Source organism: Mixophyes fleayi, chromosome 2 (assembly GCF_038048845.1).
Source record: "Mixophyes fleayi isolate aMixFle1 chromosome 2, aMixFle1.hap1, whole genome shotgun sequence".
NCBI lineage: Eukaryota > Metazoa > Chordata > Amphibia > Anura > Limnodynastidae > Mixophyes > Mixophyes fleayi.
In genome coordinates, this window is record NC_134403.1 from 160979292 (window position 1) to 160998316 (window position 19025).

Sequence of the window (19025 nt, forward strand, 5' to 3'; positions counted from 1 at the left end):
CGTACCACACTCGGCGTGGCCATGAGGGAGCTATTAGTATTTTCGGAAGACCCCCTTGCCTTACTCGTCTGAGCATGAGAGGAAGCATGGGAGTCGGAGGAACCAGGTATCCCAACCTGAGCTCCCAAGACATCGTCATTTCGTCCACTGCCACCGCTAAGGGATCTCTTGCCCTTGCTAAAACCTGTGAGCCTTCCGGTTGTGTCTGGAGGCCATGAGATCTATATCCGGAAGACCCCACCTCTGAACTAGAGACTGAAATACATCCGGATGGAGTGACCACTCCCCCGGCATCATTTGATTTCGACTTAGATAGTCGGCCTCCTAATCCCTTATTCTTGGAATGAATACTGCCGAAATTGCCGGAACTTACTGTTCTGACCAACAAAAAATCTGAGCTGCAATTTTCATTGCGGCTGCACTCCTAGTTCTTCCCTCCCTGTTGACATATGCCACAGCCATGGCATTGTCGGACTGAATTCTGACAGGGTGGCCCTAAAGGAGGGACTGGGCCCCCAGAAGGGCTAAAAGAATTGCCTACAACTGTAACACATATATTGGTAAGGCTGATTCCTGGACCGACCAAGGTCCCTGGAGCCGGAGGTGCAAGATTACCGCCCCCCAACCTCTCTGGTAATGGGAGGACCCCACTGTGAATCTTAGGCTGCAGATGACTCTTTATAAAAGAAGAGAGGCGACACAAACCTGTATTGTTTGACTTCTTGATCGCTCTTGGGGTAGTGGTGTTACAAAAAAAACAATGTGGTACCGGACCCAGCAGGTCTATCATGTACCCCCTTGCTATAATACCCCGAATCCAAGTGCCTTGGGATGACGCTGCCCACTGTTCCCGAACAGAGACAGATGTCTCCCCCCGCGGCGCCACCTCTGGCAGAGTAGAGTGGTCGTCAGGACGCAGGCTTCTCCTGTATCCTAGAGGCCTGGCGCCTAGCCGCAAACGAGGATCTACCCCTGACGGAGGACCCTCGAGCATTTGGTTATCTACCTCTAAATGACTGTCCTCTAGGCCAGGAGTTCCCTCTAAAGGGCTGACGAAAGGAGCTGACCCGAGAAGTCCTGCCCCTACCTGAGAATACCGGCAAAGAAGTGCTTTTGCCCCCTGTTGCCTGGGAAATCATAGTATCCAATTCCGGCCCGAACAAAATGGATTCAACAGACTTCTTTGATTCCAAATTTCCTTCCCAGGATTTCAGCCATAACGTTCTTCTTGCTGAAATAGATGCAGCCTGAATAGAGGAGGACAAAGATGCTGAGTTCTGATCCGCCTCATAAAGGTACCCCGATGCCTCTTTCAGATGCAAAGCCAGGGGAAGTAAATCCGAGTCCTGTAAGGCCTCTGCCAGTTGGTCTGCCCATGTTTCCATGGCTCTAGCAACCCAAGCGGAAGCAAATGTGGGTCTAAAAGAAGAACCCGCAGCCACAAATATAGATTTTTTAGCTGGGATTCCACCCTGCGATCATTGACATCCTGCAGAGTTGCTGAACCTGGGACTGGTAGTAAAGTGTGTCTAGCCAAACGGGCCACTGAAATTTCTACCTTAGGACTACTCTCCCAGCGGGCCACATCTTCCTCCTGTAATGGATACAGGAAAGGGAACTTTCTGGGAACAGAGAACCTTCTATCAGGCTGTTTCCAGGCTCCCTCTGCAATATCTCTGAGTTCTACCGAAGGGGGAAAACGAATAGCCTTCCTTTTGGCCTTCTTAAAGAGACTTCTGTCTCTAGGAGTAGGATCCTCCGATTCTGAGAGGTACAACGCCTCTCTTACCGCTAAAACCAAATCATTAATAAAATGGCTTTTAGGGTCTTCTTCCTGCTCCAAGGTTGCCCCTGGTCAGGATCAGAATATACTTCCCCCTCCTCCTCTGAAACCCCCTCCGGGTCTGAAAGAACCATAAAAGTATTAGTGGATCTAGGCCTCCTCCTTTTAGCAGGCGGGATGTTTGGGGATTCAAGTAACTGGTTTAGTTTATCCAAACCATTAATAAATGCTGCGGACCATGCCGGTTCTGTGGGAACAGGGGCCTGGTCTGTAAGCAATGAGGAAGGTCCTGGCATAGACTCTTCAAAAGAACCTGTGGCAGCACGGAGGCCCAAAGGCGTACTAGCACTATTAGCCACCCCGGCTGCCACAGTAGACATCAGCTGATTGGATTGTGACACCATCTGTGCTAAAGAGGAAACAGAGTGTGTCAGGGAGGCCACCCAGGCCGGTTCCTCCGTCAGTGGGGCTGTAACAAGCTGGGATTGCGTAGGGGGACCCCCTGCATCGCAGACAGAACATAGAGCCAACGGGTCCCTCTGCCCACTAGGTAATTTTGCATTACATTTTGAACATGTGAAACACTTTACTTTAGGGCCCTTTCCTTTATCTGTCATTTTACAAATGAAGGCACACCAAACGTACAGACTTCAATTTAGCTGTTAGAGAGCAAGAGACAGCAGAGAAAATAATATGAAAAAGAAAAAAGAAACAAGTAATCGGACATAAAAGTTATACTTGTAAATTGTTAAACCAAAATAAAATAATTTGGCAAGTGGGAGAACTATAATATAACTCCCACTAGCCCACTTTGCAGTCAACAATACAATAATATATGTTTAAATAAATCAGATACTTAGACACATGCCAAACAGGGGAGAAGTCCAACAGCAGTGCCTGGTGCCTGCTCCCTCTGCTCTGCGTCCTTTCCCGGGCTCCTATTTGGTGCCAAAAGGCCGGGCTAGTCCAACTTTCCATGGAGAGCAGGGGAACTCTATATCTTAGCCCCCCCCCCCTCTGATAATGCTGTCTCTCTGAAGTGCTTTTCCTGCCCCATTAGCATGGAGGAGAAAGAAAACAAATTATATATATATATATATATATATATATATATATATATATATATATATATATATATATATATATATATATATATATATATATGTAGTGGAGACCTCAATTGAGGTCTCCGCAGCGGATTTTCACCCCGATGCCCCCTCCTATGTATGAGGGGGGATCTTGGTATGGCCCCTTTCCATTTCCTCTCCTCCGCGGATCTTAAAATGGCCGCCGGCATTTCTTTTTCATTCCGATAACCGGCCCTCCTTGCCTAATGGCAGCGCCGGTTATCGGTGAGGCCCCAAGAGTGACAGCAGTCCAGAGAGACCGCTAGTCACTCTGTATTCAAGCACCCTAATTTGCTCTGCCAGTGAGAGCCTCTGGCTCTCAGCTGACAGTGCAGTGCCTGCGCTGCTGTTCTGGGAGTGTGCTCTCTATAATAGAACACACTCCCAGGTCTGCCCAAGATATTCTCCTAAAAAAAAAAAGAAAGAAATTAACTAGCTAGGTGCCAACTCCCATGCTCCCCTACACACCCCATGGTAAGCAGTGTCCCCCAGACTGGATGAAAGAGAAAATGGGTTTATTGCAAGTATAAAAATCCTCTTTTCTCTTTCATCCTATCTGGGGGACACTGCTGCTATGGGGACGTTCTAAAGCAGCTTCCTTAAGGGATGGACCGCTCTGACATCCCGGCACGTAGAGCACTACTGTCAAAAGCAGCGTCTGCTGACACAAACACATTGAATTGATAAAGTTTGGTAAAAGTATGGACCGAGGACCACGTGGCTGCTCTGCACAACTGGTCAGCTGAGGCCCCATTTTGTGCATTCCAGAACGCCCCCACTGAACTGGTAGAATGGGCTGCAATATGATCTGGCACTGGTCTGTTAGCACTGACATAAGTCTGCTTAATAGAAGAAGTAAGTCAACTAGCAATAGATTGTCATCCATCCTCGTTTAGAGGAGTTAAACAAAATAAATAATATGTGCAGCGAATGTTTGATGTCCTCCTGACATAAATTCTTAGAGCCCTGACCACATCCAGAAACTCCATGGAACCTGTCCCTGAAGACTTTGGGCCACCCGTGAATACCGGAACCACTATTTCTTGGTTCGTATGAAAGCTGGACACCACCTTTGGTAGGAAAGAGGAAACTGCTCTGAGAACCGTCCTATCATCGTGAAAGATAAGATATAGTTCACGACTTGAGAGTGCACCCAATTCGGAAACGCTACAAGCTGATGCAATAGTTAGTAGAAATACAACTTTCATAGTGAAGAACCATAATTCTGCAGTGTGTAACGGTTCAAAAGGAGGTCCTTGAAAGATATTAGACACCAGGTTAATATCTCAGGGGGCCGTTGGTGGAACATATGGAGATTGGATGTGCAGGACTCCTTACAAGAAGGTCCTGACATCCGGAATGTGTGCAAAGCGAAGGTGAAAATAAACCGTAAGGGACGATATCTGTACTTTCAATGAACCTAGACGAAGGCCCGCATCCAAGCCATCCTGGAGAAATGGCAGAAACCGTGGAAGACGAAAGGCAGCCGTGTGGCATGGGCGAATCTCACACCATTTAATGTAGGTTCGCCAGATGCGGTGGTAAGTACAAACCGAAACCGTTTTTGTAGCCCGAAGAAGGGTGTTCACTACTCGTGGAGAGAAACCTCTGGACCTTCACAGCTTGGAATCAACAGCCATGCTGTGAAATTGAGTCGAGGCAAGTCCTGATGTGTGAATGGTCCTTGCTGAAGAAGATCTTCTCGAAAAGGTAATTTTAGATCCGGACCTACTGCTAGCCCCAGAATTTCTGCGTACCAAATTCGCCTTGGCCAAGCAGGAGCCACTAGTATGACTGGGAGTCCACCTTGCTTCACTCGTTGAAAAACTCGGGGAATCATAGGGATGGTAGGAAAAAGGTACCCCAACCTGAAGTCCCATGGCATTGTCATTATGTTGATGGCCACTGCCAAGGGGTCTCTTGCTCGAGAGCAAAACTGAGGTACCTTCCTGTTGTGACGCAGTTCCATTAAGACCAGGGGGTAAATGTATCAAGCTGAGAGTTTGCCTGCGGGTTTGAAAAGTGGAGATGTTGCCTATAGCAACCAATCAGATTCTAGCTATCATTTTGTAGAATGTACTAAATAAATGATAGCTAGAATCTGATTGGTTTTTCAAACCCGCCGGAAAACTCTCAGCTTGATACATTTACCCCCAGGTCCGGGATCCCCCTTCGTAGGACCAGAGACTGGAAGACCTCCGGATGGAGCGACCACTGGCCCAGCAATATTGCATGTCGGCTGAGAAAGTCTGCTTCCCAATTTTGTATACCTGGAATAAAAATTGCTGATATCGGTAACATGGTTCTCTGCCCAGGCCAAGATCTGAGCCGACACCCTCATTGCTACTGCGCTTCTGGTGCCCCCCTGCATTGTCGACTGCAGATGTACTGGGTGTCTGCGAAGTATTGTCTGGGCCGTCTCTAATGCCATTAGCATGGCTTTTAGTTCCAGAATGGTAACGGGGAGAGAAGTATCCCGGAGAGGTCCAGAGTCTCTATCTCAGGACCTGAGCCATAATATTGTCCTGGCCGTTACTGCGGTTGCAGAAATAGATGAAGAAATGGAAGCTGCATTCTGGGAGGCCTCGTATTAGTATCCGGAAGCCTCCTTGAGATGCAGGGTAAAGGGAAGCCATTCCGAATTTGGCAGACCCACTGCTATTTGGTCAGCCCATATTTTCATAGCCCTGGCAAGCCATGCCGATGAAAACATAGGTCTGAATGAAGTACCTGTCGAAGTATAGACTTTAAAAATCCCTCTATCTTGCGGTCAGTATTATCTTGCATGGTGGCTGTCCCTGGGATAGGGAGTGTGGCGTGGCGTGCTAAGCATGCCACCGGTGAATCAACCCTTGGAACCTGTTCCCAACAGTTGAGGTCCTCCTCCTGTAATGGAAGCCAGATACCTTCGGGGAATAGTAAATTTCTGATCTGGTTGTTTCCAGGATGCTTCCGTTATTTCCTTCAGTTCTACTGATGGAGGAGAGCGGATCGCACAATTCCTAGCTTTTTTGAAGAGACTTTGATCTGATGTCTGACAAAGTGTTACCACCAGGTCGTCAATACCTTGATGTCTGGAAGACTCTTCTAGATCTATCTGTGTGAAATCAAAGTCTTCTATCAGCTCACCCTCCTCTTCTGAAGATCCCTCTGAATCAGAGAGGGTCAGAAGGCAGTTAGTGGATCGGTTTCGCTTATTTTTGTGTAACGGCGCATTCAAGAACCGGATTAAACTGTCAAGTCCTCTAACTAGGGAAGCTAACCAAGCCGGTTCTCCTGTAGGAGGGTCTTGTGAGATAAGGACAGATGGAGCCCCAGCCTGTCCTAAGTCTGTGAACTCGGTGGTCCCCGTAGTCCTGCCTGTTACGAGGTCAATTGCTACCGAGGTAGAGGGGAGAATCGGCGCAACCGCTGGAATCTCTGTTGGTTTAGATAGCAGCTTAACCAATGTCTCAACCCCGTTTCAGAGCATTTGCCCATGCTGGCGTTTCTGCTAGTGGCAGTGCGCTAACCTGAGCCTGCACGGCCAGGGTACCCCCACTGCAGTCAGCACAAAGCACCCCCGTGTCTTGTAGTCCCATTGGTAACTTATCTTTACACTTGGAACAGGCATAATATTTTGCCTGAGCTACCTTCCCTTATCAGACATTTATTTTTTTTAAGTGAAAAGTATAAAAGTAAAAGAATAAAATACAGGCAATCACTCACAAGCAAACAGATAGATACTAACTAGTCTATGACAGAGTCCAAAATTAGTATCCCTGCTAAGTCTATGTGTTATGCAATTAGTATTCTAGATTATAAATACTATTGCAACAACAATTTAGTTTCAATATACCCCTATCTATGATACAGAGATATAAAAAAAGTGGTACTTGGCCTTCCAAATAGGCCAAGATGTCTTATGGAGCAGGAGAGGTGTGTCAGCAACTCAGTGTCCCAGAGAATGTCTACTGCTCTTTTTCCCGGGCAGTTAATTGGCAACCTTGAAATGGCTCCCTTGCTTCATACCGCAGGGAGGGACTCTGACTTCTTAGTACCCTCCGACTGCACCCTTTTCCTGCTCCTCCTCGAGTTTTCTGCCGGTAAAAGGCGATCTGCTGCAACTAAATTATGCAGCAGTCACTTGTAGCAGATTCCTGGTGGCGGTTTTTCTGGTGGCACAAGTACCCCCCTCCTTTGCTGAGGAGTGGACTTGGTACATTCCAATATGGCGGACCCAGTGTTTAGATTCCTGGTGCTCTTTGCAGTTTTAGGCAACGCGGGTATATTGATCGTGGATCAGCGTGGAAGCAGCTATAAGCCATTTGTCATAGCTGACTGTTTAAAAAGAGTAAAAGAATAAAATAACTTCCGTTGTAGTGCCGGCTCTCACTGTCTGAATAAAAGTGTGCTCTGTAAAGCTAACAGAGCACACTGCTGCAAAAAACAAGTTACATTAAGAAAATCATTTCTTCCTGTCATAAAAGCCCAACTCCCTTGGGCACATAACCAAGACTGGAGAGGCTACAGGGGGTTTCAGAGGGGAAGGGTTTGTCAGCTTTGATACATTACCTATTAAGTGCCAACTTCACCTCCACTCTCACAACCCATGGTAGCAGTGTCCAGATAGGATGAAAGAAAAAATATATTTTTTTGTAGTCACGATATACCCTTTTCTCAAAGACCACTGATGTGTGTACAGGAGCTGGAGCACTTTAAGGAAAATATGATGATGTGTCAGCCCCCCCCCCCCCCACCACCTCTATTTCCTCCAGCAGGAACGTGTCTGTTATCTGGTTATTTTCTTACAAAGACCCAAATTAGGAGCACAGTAAAAGATAAGTTGGAGAGAAAAAACAACCAAGGTGACCTAGTTCTCCTTAAACATACATCATTAAATTCAAACAAGGAACAAAACCAGAGTGTACCATAGGTTGGCATCCAGGGTCTCTCAATGGACTTCGAGGAAAGGATCAATATTCCTTTTTCTCATACATCCACTGGAACCATGGGGCATTTTCAAAGCTGTCCCTAACAGGGGAAAGCTAAGCACAAAACTTTACACCCAAAACTAGCATCCTTGGATGCAAAAACATTACATTTGTAGAACTCAGTGAATGCATGAACAGAAGACCAGGTAGCCGTCCAGCATAACTGCCCAAGAAGCACTCACCGACCTGGTGGAATGTGCTCTCACGTTTTTGGGAAACTGGCGAACCTGCTCCAATGTTTGTCTGCCGAATTATTGAGGTAATCGATGTAGCAAAAGTATGTTTGGTTGAAGGCCAAATTCTCCTTTGAGCATCGTAGAGGACTAGGATATCCTCTGTCCTATGGAAACTAGCACTCTTATCCAAATACATTTTAAAATCACTGACAATATCCAGCAGAAAAAAGGTATCTTTTACAGCTGAAGATTGCTCGATTCTGAGTCTAGGGATCACTATTATCCTGGTTTAGGTGAAATTTAGATGTCATCTTTGGTTGGAATGGGGGCTTAGTACGTAATACCACCCTGTCACCATGAAGGACAATAAAAGGAGATTTGCAAGAGAGGACCTATCTTGGCTAATAAAAACACAGCCTTCCAAGTAAGAAAATTTACAAAATCTAAAGGCTTAAACGGGGCCTTTATAACAAGGGTACAATGGGATGAACAAATGGTGGTGTGATCTATAGAATTCCTTACAGAAAAGTCTGGCTGTCTGGGACAAGTGCCTGTTTTCCCTAAAAATAAAACAAACCTGCATTTTTAATAGGAACTAGGGTAAATATATCAATGTGCAATTTTTATTTTTCGAACAACGTTACCTCAGACAACAGCCCACAACCAACCGTAATTAACTTGTCTTTTTGAAGCATCTTCATCAAAATATGAAGTGTCCTCATGTGGCTGGATCGCTTATAAATAACTTATTGTATAAATATATTTAAATTATTAGCGCAGCGCGCTAAGTTATATCATTGCAAATGTCCTTATTTTTGATATGGTGTATTAGAAAGGTACTGATTTTTTTATATTGTGTGCATTTTGGTATATGAAATGTATTTATTTCTGAGACCAGGGGAGGAAATTAGTTTTTTGTTTTGTAACAGTTCTAGAGGAAATGTTCATTCATTAAGGCTAATTAGACCTCTTTCATGTTAAGTGGCCAACACTGGATTAGCCTAAAAACACAGCAGGGGGTCGTTACCTTCTTTCGTGTGTGGCCTTTTGTCCTATGTGTTAGAACCTCTCTGAACAATGTAGACTCAGGATACAAGGAATTTAGGATGTAAAAGATTTATGTAAATTTTGTTATAAAGTATAAAATTGCGTTAACTCCAAGTGTAGATAACTAGCTGATAGCTGGCAGAGCATGCTGGGACTTGTAGTTTCACAAAACCTGGAGTGTCACAGGTTAGCCATCTCTGATCTAGAATTAGGGGGCGGTGTTACCCCCTGCTGACATTTGTGTCAGAATCTGTATAAAAAGGAGAGCTGTTTGACCATGTATTGTATTCTACCACCTGAAATTTTGGAGATCACCAGTCCTTTACAATAGTGTATGAACTGTCCTTATTAGGAGACTTAAGCTAATAAACATCATATGCTTCAAGATCCTGCTTAACAACTTCTTCCCTGTTGTAATTCCTATGACCTGCAGAGTAGACCCAAATCTAATCCATTTTCTGGCTGTCCTGAGGTTTGGCCCAAGCATTCCAGTACCAACGCTGTGCCCGCTACCTGCAGCTCTGACCAGTGTGATAGGCCAGGGAGGAACCATCCACAGCAACCCTGATCTGAAGGCAAGGGATCAGGGCTACCAGCCCAAGAGAACCAGCAAGGGGGTACACTAGCAGTGACAGTTACCCAGAAGGATGCGGATCTGGATGCCGCTAAGGAGTCCAGTAGTGGCAGCATTGTAAGCCCGTCCTACTGCATTTAGAGGGGCGCATTTGAGATAAAGAACGGGGACGGTGGCAAGGCAAGTCCAACTGGTCCTCAGCAACACCAAAGACAGAGTGGCATAGGTGGACCATCCTGTCACACCTCAAAATCAGAATCTTCCTCTAAATCACCTTATTCCTGTGAGGAAAGGTCAGAGTCAGATACATCTCAGGACTGGAGCAAACCAGAAATTCACTTGCCTGGTCTAACGGAAGATGAAGATTGTAACACCTTCTCCAGAGAAGAAGATACTTTAGACAATGCCTGAACTGACTGTCAAATTCTGGGCCCAAGGAAGTTCCTCTGCGGGAGTAGGGCTGTAAACATGAGTAAGGGTTCACAGTCGTCCAGATTCTTAAACATTACTTGCTAAAAAACTGAGGGAATATTTTCCTCATTCTCCACCATGGAGCGAGAAATAAGCTGAGCAATCTCAGCATGAATTTGGTTAAGGATTTAGCCAGGTTCTGCAATGTCGGCGCTACCAATGACTGGCAAACAGGGCCCTAATAAATCCACCTTTCACCTGACCCACAAGTTCTTGCATAAAGGCTCAATATAGAGCCCTGATGGCTATAGAGACCGGTTGGCTGAACTCCAATGAAGAGGAAGAGGAGTCTGGAATAACACTGCCGCTGTTCCAGATTGTGATCTGTTCAAAGAAGCTGTTGCCTTTCCAGTTCTGTCTGGGGCAGGCATGGCTGCCCTCTGACTTATTCTTTTCTGATGTTGTATAGAACTCTTTGCTGTGTGTATCAGACAGAATCCATAAATCAGAGTGATCATTGCACTGGGACCCAACCAAGAAAAGGCCAAGTGCTCACGGATCAGCAGTCTGTGACCACACTTGCCCTGACCTTTGAGAATTACACCCAAGTTTCAGATTCCAAAATGGACAGAGTAAAGCAGACCATTATGTACAACTAGCCCCTCAAAAGTGGCAAAGGGATACCAGATATCCCGACTATGCTGCAAACCTTCTTTGTCTACATTATAACTGCATCCACAGGATTCTTTGTGAGAGAAACGATGCCCCTGTGATCAACTCCATGTCTCACTTTTTCCTCCTGCCTCTTTTGAGGGGCCTTGACTGGGACAAATGGGATAGCTCGCCCCTTACAAATGAGAAATACCCAGGTTTACCTGGATGTGGCAGAATTTGGAGGGAGTTAAGCCAGACTTATGGAAACCAAAGACCATCGACAAGCTCAACAGAGCTGAGGACACAATGGAGTCTATTCCAGGGTTCACTGTTGCGACAGTAAAATTTGTCTGGGAGAATGTGGCCTCCAAGGGGCTCACTAACAAAGGCTTGACATGGATGGACATCCTGGGGGGCCTGCCACTCAGGACATTCATGAACTCAGGAATCTGTGCAGATAAGGACATTGTGTTTTGTGCCTCATCAATGAGAACACATCTAAGCATATCTTTTAGGATTATGTCTCTGCACAGATATTGTGCGATTAGTGTCGCATTAACTCAGAGACAGTGTGCACAGAAAGTGTCATCCATCATTAACAGTCCTAAGGAAGAAGAGGACTAAACACCTCTCCTTTTCGCTATACGAGTCAGTTTTTCAATAAAGCCCTGGGCCTGTGATCCCCCCCTTCCCCCATCATACCGTTTGAACATTGTTGAATTCCTTGTCATAATTATGCACCTTTCCCTTATATGTTAGAAGCATATATATCGCACCAGGTAGACAGATCCTTTTTTCCACCATAACATCTCCTTCATATAATGATTAAATCAATCCGTATTGTTATGGTTCTAAGGACAGGTGCAACCACACATTGTATCAATTTTTAATTTGAGAGAGAGAAAAGGAAGAGTTGTGATAACTGGGCACTCTTTGTCTAAATAAAATTTTCCAAATCTTTATTGATATACATTAAAAAGTGTCCTTATGTATGGAACACTCATAGATCGTAAAAACACTTGAAAGTAGCGAAATATTTAAAAGAGGAGTAACAGTAGTGTGATGATTGTGTTAATAACTGCTAAAAGGATAGTTAACTACTACCCTAGCACGTCGCTAATTAGTGTATCAGGAAAATAATTTCGTTTTTGATAAGCATTATAATATCCCGATACACTAATTAGCGACGTGCTAGGGTAGTAGTTAACTATCCTTTTAGCAGTTATTAACACAATCATCACAATACTGTTACTTATCTTTTAAATATTTCGCTACTTTCAAGTGTTTTTACGATCTATGAGTGTTCCATACATAAGGACACTTTTTAATGTATATCAATAAAGATTTGGAAAATTTTATTTAGACAAAGAGTGCCCCGTTATCACAACTCTTTCTTTTCTCTCTCTCAAATTAAAAATTTCCGTTATATGTGTCTGTCTATCAATAAAGCTAAAGTCCTGGGGTTACCCTCCCTTACACTCGTCACCTACCTCCCCCTAACATCCATTGTTCTTTATTGTTTAGTTATCTTGAGTAAGTAATAATTAGTGCAGAACTTGATGTACAGTGTAGGATGTCACATGACTTGTATTGCGCTAAAAAGTATGAGCGATTTATGATTCATGGTGTAATGCGTTTTGTACAATTAAATGTAATGGCTTTTGGTCGTTTTTTTTTGTTTTGTTTTTTTTAAAAGAAAATATTTTTATGCAAATATATATTTTTCAATCAAAAACAGGTCCATGTAATTGCAGACACACCCCGGAAATTATGCTTTCCCTAGATGCTGAAAAGGCATTTGACTGAATATCGTGGCGCTTTATGCTTCGGACACTGAAGGCCTATGGTTTCTCGTGGGAGTTTCTGTCGGGTATCGCCACCCTGTATGCGTCCCCCATAGCAAGGGTTGACTAATGGTTCCCTCTCAGATACATTCTCTCTTTCCAATGGGACCAGGTAGGGCTGCCCTCTATCCCCCCTGGTGTTCGCTCTGATTATTGAGGCACTGGCTGCTTTGTTAGACGGTCTGGCAATCTGCACGGAGTGGAGGAAGGACCCCGGGAATTCAAGGTGTCCCTGTTTGCCGACGACGTCCTGCTGTCCCTCACACATCCTCAGACCTCCTTACCAAATCTCTATCAGCTGATGGAAACATATGGGGTCCTATGCGGCTACAAAATCAACTTTTCTAAATCTAAAGCCATGCTGATAAAAGCCCCCCCTTCCCCTCCAACCCCCAGATGAAGGCGGCTATTAAATCAACCTACACCTAGAAATGGCAAAAACCTTGGGATGTATATAATCTCTCATTATGATCGTCTGTATCCACACAATTTTCCCTGACCCCTGACCAGAGTTAAATGAAATCTCCTCACCTGGAAGGGATTTCTCATTTTGTGGATGGGGAGGATTATCGCTAAACTCTTCCTAAACGCTTATACTTATTCCAGACCCTCCCTGTTAAGGTCCCCGATTCGGTATTTAGGGAATTGCAATCCTCCTTTCTGAAATTTATCTGGAATGGTATAACCCCCAAAATCTCCCTAGTGGTCTTGAAGAAACCCAGAATTTGTGGGAGACGGGGATTTCTGGATGTAAAGGTTTATTATTACGCATCTCATCCGAGTCAGCTGACTGCCACGTACGCTCCCTACAACACCATAGCTTGAGTGGACCTGGAAACACATTTCGTTGAGGTTAATTCCCTGGCCTCGCTTAGGGGCCTCCAAATACCACAGGCATGGTATCCATTACTTACTACCCTCCATGACAAACAGCAAAAGTTTGACCTTGTTTTGGCTCTTTGGTACCTCAGAGAAAACCATGACTCCCCATCTAAATCTGCCCCGCCTCCTGGCACGCACTGGGCTCAGAGTCGTTTCGGTCTCCTCCGGTCTGGATGTCTTATCTCTTGACACAAAGGAACATATGTGTTGTATTTATTTTCTTGTTCCTGTTATTGTTCATCTGCCCAGCATCATTTGGCATTTACTTTGACTTTGTACGTCTCAGTTTCTTTCACTCTGTACCTATCCACCCCCACTTCCCCAACTTGAAATTGAATAACCTGATTGCTTGTATGCAAATGCTCATTGTTTTTGACTCTATACGTTTTCCCTTTTCTAAAATAAATGTTAAAAAAACAAACAAAACAAAACAAAAAAAAAAACAGGTCCGCGTTCAATGCCTGCATAGTGATCAGGTCCCCCTTCCGGGGCTCCGATTAGTGAATGGGGGCTGCAGTAATGCAGTAAGAGGTATCTGGTTCTTTTTACACTGTTCTAAGCACAGTGTGCTGAGCTGTCTGACAGCCGCACAGTTGTCAAAAGCAGCTGTATAACCTAGAATTAAATAATATGAATAAAACTAATAAATTAAACAGTAACTATTTGCTGCATCATTTACAAAAGCTCCCCGCTCCTATTGGCATTTTGAGATGGGGGGGAGGGGCTTACACATCTTCAAGTTTTCTTTTAAGTACCCAAGCTCCTGCATGTAGCTTTATAACCTAGTGGCCCTCAATGGACGTATGAGAAAAGAGGATTTTTGTACTTACGTTAAATCCGTTTCTCTGAATCCTTTTTTCTCTTTCATCCAGTCTGGGGGACACTGCTTACCATGGGGACGTTCTAAAGCAGCCCCCTAAGGGTGGAACCACTCTGAAAGCCCAGCCCGTAGAGAAATACGGGCAAAATTTGCATCCGAAGACGCAAACACATTAAACTAATAGAAGTTTGTAAAACTATGGACAGAAGACCAGGTGGCTCTCTACACAGTTGGTCCGCAGAAGCCCCACTTCTCACTGCCCAAGACGTCCCCATCGACCGGGTGGAACGGGCCGTAAATCTCTCTGACACAGGACGGTTAGCCTTGATGTAAACCTGTGTAATTGTTGCCCTAATCCATCTCGCAATTCACTGCTTAGAGGCTGGCCAGCCTCTATGAGAATCAATAAGGACAAACAGAAAATCGTTACACCGAATTTGGGAAGCTCTCTAACATAAATGCGGAGAGCCCTAACCACATATAATTTATCCGTATACACCTTATCAGACTGAGAAGCTGTCCGAAAGACCGGAACCACAATTTTCTGGTTCAAATGAAAAGCTGAAACACCCTTCCGAACAAAGGAAGGGAGAGTTCTGAATACCGCTCTGTCCTCATGTAGCATCAATTATGGTTGTCGACAGGACAGAGATCCCAACTCTGAACTTTAACGAGCGGAAGCAATGGCTAAGAGAAACATCACCTTGCAGATGAGAGACCTAATCTGCCGAAAGTAAGGATTCAAAGAAGGCCCTGTAAGCATATGAAGCACCAGGTAAAGATCCCATGGTGCTGTAGGAGAAGTGAAAGGAGGCTAGATATTTAAGACCCCCTGAAAAAAACGTCCTGATGTCTGGTATATCTACTAACTTCAGGTGGAAAGAAACTGAAAAGGCAGATACCGATACCTTTAAGGAACCTAAGCAGAGACCTGCCTCAAGACAATCCTGAAGAAAGGCCAGAATTCGGATAAGACGAAAAGAGGACGTATGACAGGACCTATTGTCACACCCTGTGACATAGGCTCGCCAAATGCGACGATAGATGCGAGCCGAACAGGCTTACAAGCACGTAGCAGAGTGTTCACTACACTGGGGGAAAAACCCTTAGCCCTCCAGAGCCTGGCTACAACAGCCATGCGGTTAAATTCAGCCGAGGTAAATCCTGGTGATGAAAAGGACCCCGAAGGAGAAGATCTTGTCAGTGCGGAAGACGAAGTTCTTGCCCTACTGCCATAAAGATTATATACGCGTACCACACTCACCACGGCCATGCAGGTGCATGGTCAGAATTACCGACAGACCGCCCTGCCTCACTTGTATGAGTACTCAAGGAAATATGGGAATTGCGTAAAACCTGTGAAACTTCCTGATGTGTATGGAGGCCATGATATCTATATCCGGTAGACCCCACCTCTGAACCAGAGACTGAAAAGCTTCCGGATGGAGGGACTACTCTCCTGGCATCATCGCATTGCGACTGAAGTAATCGGCCTCCCAGTTTTTTATTCCTGAAATGCACACAGCCGAGATTGCTGGAACACATTGTTCCGCCCAAGCGAATATCTGAGCCGATACTCGCATTGCCAATGCTCTTCTCGCTCCTCCTTGTCTGTTGACCTATGTCACAGCCATGGCATGACGGACTGAACTCTGAGTAGATGACCCTGGAGAAAGGTTCGGGCCCCCCGAAGGGCCAAAAGGATTGTCTTCAACTCTAATGAGTTGATAGATAGAGAGGACTCCTGGACTGACCCTGGAGCCGGAGATGAAGGGTTACAGCCCCAACCCTTCAAGCTGGTGTATGTGAATTTCTCGCATCCGGAGTCAGAGAAATCTTCTGGCGATCCAAATGTAGGTGGGATCCCGACCCTTCTGTCAAGAGGTCCCACTAAAAGCACCGGGAATAAGCACAACCGAAGGGGACCGTTTCGAAGGAGGCCAACATCTTCCCTTGGAGACACATGCACAAGTGTATTGAAGGACTGGGAGAGGACAAGACCTGAGATGTTATCCTCTGAACCGACCTGATCTTCTCTTCTGGCAGAAACACTTTCTGCTGTTTGGTGTCCATGCCGAGTGCCAGGAAGATCCTGCGTTGGCGCGGAATCACCTGGGATTTCCTTGAGTGTATCAACCACCCATGGCTCTTGAGGAAAGCTATGGTGAAGGACATGTGCTGTTGCAAGCAAATCTCTGAGGCGGATCTTATGAGAAGATCGTCTAAGTAAGGCACGCCCTGAACTCCCCTTGAGTGAAGACAAGCTGCCATTACCGACATAATTTTTTATGAAAATCCCCTGGAGCCAAGGAGAGGCCGAAGGGAGAAGCCCGAAACTGATAGTGAGAGGCCCCCACTCTGGATCTCAGGAGAGACAGATGACCGTTCCAGACAGGAACGTGGAGGTATGCGTTCTTTATGTCTACGGAGGCCATAAACTGATTCCTTTTCAATCCGTTTATTACTGACCTCAGGGACTCCATCTGTATTACCTGCCTTCTTTGCGGACTCCAGCTAGCAGGGTTACAAAGAGACGATATAGACTTTAGCCGAGCTTCAATTCTGCGGTTAGTCTGTTCTGCAGTGTTGCAGTGTCCAGGACCGGCAAGGTAGTATAGGGGGCTAAACGGGCTACAGGAGTATCCACCGTAGGGAATTCCTTCCCCGTGAGCCAGATCCTCTTCCTATAATGGATATAAGGAAGAGAATCTTCTGGAATAGAAAAGTTTTAATCAGGATGTTTCTATATTCCCTCAGCAACATTTCCCAATTTCACAGAAGGAGGAAAACGAATACCCTTTCTTCTGGCTTTCTTAGAGAGACTTCTGTTTATAGGACTAGGGTCCTCTGACTCTGGGAGGTCCAAGGCCTGCCTTACCGCTAATATCAATCATCAATGGCCTGATGTCTGGCGGTTTCTTCCTGATTAGACTCGTGAACCTGATCAGGATCTACTTTTGTTTCCCCTTCCTCAGAAAAGGATTTGCGGATCTACACAGATTTCTTTTAGTAGGGGCCAAATATGGGGATTCAGAAACTGGTTTAGCCTGTCGAGACAGGTGTCTGATCCGTTATGAAAAAAAGAAGGGCCTGCTATAGCCGTCCCAGTAGAAACAGCCGCAGCAGGACCCCCCCCATTCGTGACAGCATTATCCAATATGGAAGAAAGTGCTGCTGAGCGTGTCAATAACTAAGTAGATTTAGAGAGAAGCTGGCCTGTTCTGCCCATAAAGAGTGAACTGACTGTCAGAAGAGTCTGCAGGGTTTGCGCAGATGGAGGATCCCTTGGAATCAGGAATCCCTTGGAATCAGGAATCCGAAGAAAGCGCTAACGGGTCCCTCTGCCCATGTGGTAATTTAACCTTACATCTATAACAGGTAAAATATTTTTCCATAGGACCCTTTCCTTTATCTAACAATTTACAAAGGAAAGAATCACAAGCACACCATTGACTTGAATGAGACAGAGAGAAAAAAACAAGTAAATCAACTAATCTACAATACACTTGTCCCTTTAAATAAACAATGTTATTTTTGTTTTGGCAAGTAAAGAGTAGGATAATGTTACCCATATTAGCCCCACTTTGTCAGTAAAGCAATACAGTTTTTATACATGCTTAATAAAAAAAATAGAATACTTAGCCAAAAGGCCAAACACAGGAGAGAAGTCCACCAGCCATATCCTGATGCTTGCTCCCACAAGGCAGTCTCTGTTCCCGGGCTTCTTCTTATGCTCCAGAAGACCGGAACACTGCCCATAAATTGAAGAGCAGGGGAGTTCTATATAATTTTAACTCCCCCTCTTCCATATTCTGTCTCCATTTTTCTTTTTTTTTTTTTGAAAAATAAATAATAATTAGCAGAGTAATGGAGACCTCGAAAAGATTGAGGTCTCCTGCAGCGGTTCTGACCCCGATGCCCCCTCCTATTACGGAGGGGGGATCTTGGTCTGCCCCATTCTTCAGTTAGTGATTTGCCCGGGCTCCGTTGTAAAGTTAAATTATAGATGGCACCCAGCTGATTATCCGATAACCGGCGCTCTATGCTGCAGTGGCAGCACTGGTTATCGGGGAGGCTGTAAGAGTGACAGTGGTCAGTAAAGATTGCTTGTCACTCTAATTTGGACACTATAAAACTCTGCCAGTGAGAGCCCTCGGCTCTCATCTGACCGAGCAGTGTCCGTGCTGCTGTTGTGGGAGTGTGTTCTCTATGGTAGAACACACTACCAGCTCTGCTTCCAAAATAAAAGTCCTGCAACAAAGTAAAAGTTAGATAAAGAAAAATTTACTTAAAATCAAATAAAATCAATAAAATAAAATCTATAAAACACTAGCATAAAAAAAGGCAGCCCAACTCCCTTGGGCACCTAGAAAAAACGGAGAGGAACAGGAAGAGGCAGGGGGATTGTAGAGGGGAGGGGTCTGTCAGCAGTGCTAAAGTTAACTAGCTAGGTGCCAACTCCCGAGCTCCCCTCCACAACCCATGGTAAGCAATGTCCCCCAGACTGGATGAAAGAGAAATATGAAGTACTATTATTACAGATTCTTCAATGCAACTACTTTATTTGGTGGAGAAATCACTAACAAAATATGAATAAGCAGAGAAAGAAGAGAATACAATATGGCTTGTAGCCACTGCAGCTATGTAATGTAACAGGGACTTTTGTACTTACTAAAGGGGAAACAGACAATGGGTTATTGTGGCCAGGACTCTTCCCATTTCTGGGAGCTGTTT

At 45.1% G+C, this 19025-nt stretch overlaps 1 protein-coding gene across 3 annotated transcripts in view; it reads right to left on the reverse strand.

Annotated features, from left to right (window-relative positions):
• Positions 1 to 19025, reverse strand: part of SENP7 (SUMO specific peptidase 7) — an 88735-nt gene that overhangs the window by 30899 nt on the left and 38811 nt on the right. The gene's annotated exons all lie outside the window — the stretch shown is intronic.